Source organism: Mus pahari, chromosome 1, assembly GCF_900095145.1.
Source record: "Mus pahari chromosome 1, PAHARI_EIJ_v1.1, whole genome shotgun sequence".
In the NCBI taxonomy this organism is placed as follows: domain Eukaryota; kingdom Metazoa; phylum Chordata; class Mammalia; order Rodentia; family Muridae; genus Mus; species Mus pahari.
The window spans coordinates 51469019-51475010 of NC_034590.1; the positions used below are offsets into that span (position 1 = coordinate 51469019).

Sequence of the window (5992 nt, forward strand, 5' to 3'; positions counted from 1 at the left end):
GTGTGTGTGTGTGTGTGTGTGTGTGTGTGTGTGTGTGTGTGTGTGTACATTTGCTCATGTGCACTCACACTGGCAAACCATGGCACACCTGTAGTCAGACATCTGGGCCTGAGTGCCTCTTCTTCTTTGGGGGAATCCAGCAGAGGATAAACACCATTCTCTGTTTTATTTACCACTCCTTTAATCTTTTTTTGGACTTTCGTTGTTGTTTTTCAAGCTAGGGTTTCTCTGTGTAGCCCCGGCTGTCCTAGGACTTGTTCTGTAGACCAGGCTTGTCTTGAACTCACAGAGCTCTGCCTGCCTCTCCCTCCCAAGTGCAGGGATTAAAGGCTTATGCCACCACTAACAACAGATCAGAGTATTGTTATTTAAGGTCGGTTATGTAGCACCTTAATTCCTCTCTGCATGTAAATACTGTGTTCACAGGACGAAGCACAAGGATGTGGATCATTGGAAATAAATTCACCGGAATTAAACAGAGATGGCAGATTTCAGATGGACATGGACCACAGAAGCCAAAGAGTAGAGACAAAGAAAACCACTGACAGAAATAATAATGGAAAAATCTTTCTTTTTAGATTTATTTATTTTATGTATGTGAGTATGCTGTCCATCTCTTCAGAAACATCAGAAGAAGGCATCGAATCCCACTGTAGATAGTTGTGAGTCACCATGTGGTTGCTGGGAATTGAACTCAGGACCTCTGGAAAAGCAATCAGTACTCTTGACCACTGAGCCATCTTTCAATCCCCAGGAATTTTTTTTTAAGAGATAAGGCTTAGCCAGGCATGAAGCCTCATGCTTATAATCCTAGCACTTGGGAAGTGGAGCCAGGAAGGTCAATTCAAGGTCATCCTCTGCTACATTTGGGAGTCTGAGGTTTGAGGCCAGATTGAGATATATGAGACCTTGTCTAAAACATCAAACAAATAAGAGACAGAGAAAGACAAAGACAGAGAAACAGAAAAAGACAGAGAGAGAAACTCCAGGTGACTGAGACTAAGGATGATGGAGACTGCTATCCAATGTGGCTTTGAACCTGTGCTCTCAAATGATCCTCTGCCTTAGCATCCTAAATAGCTAGCATTATAGGCACATGCCACCTTGCCTGCTAATAGCAATACAATTGAAGACTAATGGCAGCAGGAGCTAAGAGCACTTGTCGGTTTCACGTGACCTGGGTTGTTTCTAAACGCATCTGGCAGTTTACAACTGCATGAACCTGTAGCTTGAGGGGATCCAATAGCATCTTCCTCCTTGTGTACCTGCACACACTTAGTGTACATGCAAACACATACACATGAATTCCTTTTGGGGGGGAGGGGTAGGATTTCTTTACATAACCCTGGATGTCCTGAAACTCATTATGTAGACCTGGCTGGCATTGAACTAACAGAGAACTGCTTGCCTCTATGCCCTGGGTGCTGGGATTAAAGGTTTGGGTTGCTACATCCAGCTACACGTAAATGCATTTTTTAATTAAAGCTTTTTTTGAATAAAAGAAAGGGAGGGAGGGAGGGAGGGAGAGAGAGAGAGAGAGAGAGAGAGAGAGAGAGAGAGAGAGAGAGAGAGAGAGAGAGGAGAATGTCAGCAAGAAGAAGGGGAGAGCAGATTTGGGCTGGGGAGTTGGCTTATTTTCTGTGTAAACATGATGAACAAGCTTAGGTCCCCAGCACCCAGTGCAAAAGCTAGACATGGCAGTATCAGTCTATCACCCCAGTGTTGATAGCTGGGAAGCTGGAACTCACTGGCCAAGCAGGGTGGCTGAAATGTTGAGCTCTAGGTCCAATGAGAGACCTGGTCTCAAAAAGTAAGGCAGCAAGAGAAGCCATCTTGCACCAGGCCCTAGTCCCCACACCAAGCCCTGGCACCCACATAGGCATGCTCAGGCACACACACACCCAGTGCACACATGCAAACCACACAGCCCAAGTTAAGAAGACCATATTGCCAATCTTCAGTCCTACAAATAAAGAACAGAGTGAACTGGAGAAACAAAGACTACTTTCTGTCAATTCTTCAGTTGCAGTAATGGAGACAAAAAGACAATGGAGCCTCATTTTCGAACAATGGAAGAGAACGAATTTTAAAGCCTAGAATTTTATATCCAGTTGAACTTTAATTCAACTGTGAGACCATGACTTAAAAAAAAAATCCCATCATTCATAGCAAGCCTGAGAAGGCTCACCACACAAAGATTCAGGCTAGAGCTAGTTTTGAATAAAATACTTAAATAACGGGAAAGATGAATCTGGTCGATTCCAGAAGTAAGAGAAGTTAAAATAATCACATTTGTCTTTTGAAAAGTCAAAGGTGAGAGCTGGGGTTGTAGGCCAATGACAGAGTGTGAGGGGGGGCTTGGTTTTGATCCTCAGTACACACCCCACACACACAGAAATATATACATGCATGGACAGACAGACAGACAGACACACACACCCCTAAAAGAAAGTCTTAAAGATAAACATTTGCATATCAAATGACGTGGGTTTTTTCCTTGCTTGAAAGGTTTATTCCATGTGTGTGTGTGTGTGTGTGTGTGTGTGTGTGTGTATGTGTGATGTATGTGTGTGTGTGTGATGTATGTGTGTGTGATGTATGTGTATGTGTGTGTGTGATGTATGTGTGTGTCTCTGTGTGTGTGTGTATGTGTGTGTGTGATGTATGTGTGTGTGTGCGTGTGTGTATGTATGTGTGTGTGTGTGATGTATGCGTGTGTGTGTATGTGTGATGTATGTATGTGTGTGTGTGCGTGTGTGTGTATGTATGTGTGTGTGTGATGTATGTGTGTGTGTATGCGTGTGTGTGTGTGTGTGTGTGTGTGTATTTTGCATGGAGGTGGTGCGTGCACGACATAGCAGGCTCTTGCAGGTCAGAGGACAACTTTGGAGAATCCTTTCTCCCCTCCTGCTGCGTGGATCCCGGATTCAGGGAATGGAACCCAGGTTACCCAGCTTGGCAGTGGTCGCCTTTCCCAGCTAAACCATCTCTCTGGCCTCAGATTTCAGGGGTTTTGGGGGGTTTTTTTGTTTTTTATTTTTTGTTTTTAAGAAGAAAGATTTAGGTAAAGAAAATAACTGCCAGATGTTAAGAGAATACCTATAGTCTCAGCTATTTCAGAGGCTGAGGCAGGAGGATCATCTGCATCTAGGAATTTAAGGGCAGCGTGGGCAACAAGCAAAAACTTACTTAAAAAGAAAAGAAAGAAAAGTCTGTAATGAGTTGGCAAGAATACCCCCAGTTGCATTACTAGCTTTAATGACTTTAAAGGATCTAAAGTCCTCCTTCCGAAGAAGGTGAGGAGCTGGGTTAGTGGGTAAGACTGGGGATCAACACCCACATAAAAAGCTGCACATGGCTGTGGATGGAACCCCAGGATTTCTGGACAGAGACAGGTGGATTCTGGGATCATGCTGGCTAGCTATCTTAGCCAGAACATGAAGCATCTGGTTCCACAAGAGTCTCTGTCTCCGAAGAATGAAAAGAATAACGGAAGAGCCTAATGTGCACCTAGTGGCTTCTGCATGTGCTCGCGTGGGCACGGGCGCACGCACACACACGAGCACACACACACACACACACACACACACACACACACACCCAAAGGCCAGGTGATGTAGCACTAACTATAGACCCAGCAACCAGGCCAGCTAAGGCAGGAGGGTCACTTCAGCTTAAGAGCAGACTGAGCAGCACAGTGAGCCTGTCTTGGGGAAGAATTTGAAGAGACAGTGAGTTGGGCTTGGAGGGTAGCTCCATAGCGGACACTGCTTAGCATGCCTGAGGCTCTCCCTCGGTCCCTAGCAATCACACAAAAGATAATAACGTGCATATAGAATTTCTTTTTTTTTCTTGTTTTTTTTTTTTGTTTTGTTTTTTGCATATAGAATTTCTTAAAGCCCCAGTTATATGCTCTTTATATACAGTCTATCTAAACTATAAGAATACTCGGAATAAAAAAGGACAGAGAGATGGCTCTATGGTTAAAAGAACTAGTTATTCTTCCAGGGGATCCTGGTTTGATTCCCAGCACCATCTACTGCTTGAATTCAAAGAGATCTGTCGCCCTATTCTGGCCCCCATGGGCACTGTGTGCATGTGGTGTAGACATACATCCAGGTACAGATTATTTAAATAAAATAAAATAAAATAAAAGGAGGGATCCAGGCATGTTGGCATATGCCTTTAATACAAACACTTGGGTGATGGGAGCAGGCAAATATGGAAAAAGTCTTATCAAGCAAATATAAAAATGATAGCACATGCCTTTAATCCCAGTACCTGGGGGAGGGGGGTTACAGGCTGAAAGATCTGGAGTTCAAGGTCATCTTTGGCTGCATAGCACTATAGAAGTCACTTGGGAACTACATGAACTCAAAACACCAAACCAGACAGAGAAATGTAAAGGTATGTAATCCTATTCATATTAGATACAATAGTCTTTTAGCCGTAGAACATTATTACAAATGGGCAAACTCACTCTGTTATGATGAATGACATCATTCTCCAAGACGTTGTAGCAATTCTAAACTTGTGTGCACCTAATAAAGCATATGAAGCAAAAAATTGATAAAGCCACGAAGAGCAGTGCCTAATGTATCATCAAAGTGGGAGATCCCATCAAATTGCTCTTAAGTGGGTCATGCGGCAGAAAAGCTGCAAAACAGATCCGGGCAGCGCCATTAGCAAGTTTGGCCTAACGAGTACAGAGTGCGCTCTGCAGCCAGCAGAGGGAGGGGCCCGTGTTCTTTTCTCATTCGCTCAAGAGGCACTATAAACCTTATGGAAAGCACAACCCCTTCACGACGCATACAGGGTATACAGGTCTGGCTGTCTGAGCAGAACTTAGTACAATTAGAAGTTAATTACAAGAGAATGTTGCATATGTGCTGGAACAGACAACCCTCCATATGATAAGGGAGCCTTCAGAATTGAAATCAACTTTCCAGCAGAGTATCCATTCAAACCACCCAAGATCACATTTAAAACAAAGATCTANCACCCTAACATCGATGAGAAGGGGCAGGTCTGTCTGCCAGTCATTAGTGCTGAAAACTGGAAGCCAGCCACCAAGACTGACCAAGTAATCCAGTCCCTCATAGCACTGGTGAATGACCCCCAGCCTGAGCACCCACTCCGGGCTGACCTAGCTGAAGAANACTCTAAGGACCGTAAAAAATTCTNTAAGAATGCTGAAGAGTTTACAAAGAAATATGGGGAAAAGCGACCTGTGGACTAAAATCTGCCATGAGTGATTCCAGCAAGTTTGAGCAGAGACCCCGAGCAGTGCATTCAGACACCCCGCAAAGCAGGACTCTGTGGAAATTGACACGTGCCACCAACTGGCGTCTGCTTGTGGCAGTTACTAACTTTCTACAGTTTTCTTAATCAAAAGTGGTCTAGGTAACCTGTAAAGAAGGATTAAAAAATTCAGATGTTCTAAAAAAAAAAAAAAAAAAAAAGAAGTTAATTACAAAAAAATGGGACAATTTGGGCTGGAGAGATGACTCAGTGGTTAAAAGCACTGACTGCTCTTCCAGAGGTCCTGAGTTAAATTCCCAGCAACTACATGGAGACTCATGACCTCCATGGGATTGGATGCCCTCTTCTGGTGTGTCTGAAGACAGCGACAATGTACTCATATACATGAAATAAATAAAATAAGCCTTTTTTTTTTTAAGTGACAATTTAAAACCCAAGCAAAAGAGGTGGAGGAGAAGGTATAAGAGAAGCTGTGCTTGATTGGTTCATGCTAACATGTACTGAGATATCACAATGGACCTCAGTGATATGTGCAGTTAATATATGCTAACCAGGGCTAGAGAGACGGCTCAGCTGTTAAGAGCACTGACTGTTCTTCCTGAGGTCCTGAGCTCAATTCCCAGCAACCACATGGTGGCTCACAACTGTCTGTAAAGAGATCTGGTGCCCTCTTCTGATACGTCTGAAGACAACAACAGTGTATTCATATACATGAAATAATAACTAAATC

General features: G+C 43.6%; 1 pseudogene; it reads left to right on the plus strand.

Moving 5' to 3' along the window:
• Positions 1-4642: 4642 nt before the first annotated feature.
• LOC110318171 lies at positions 4643-5436 on the plus strand (annotated as a pseudogene).
• The last annotated feature ends 556 nt before the right edge of the window (positions 5437-5992 follow it).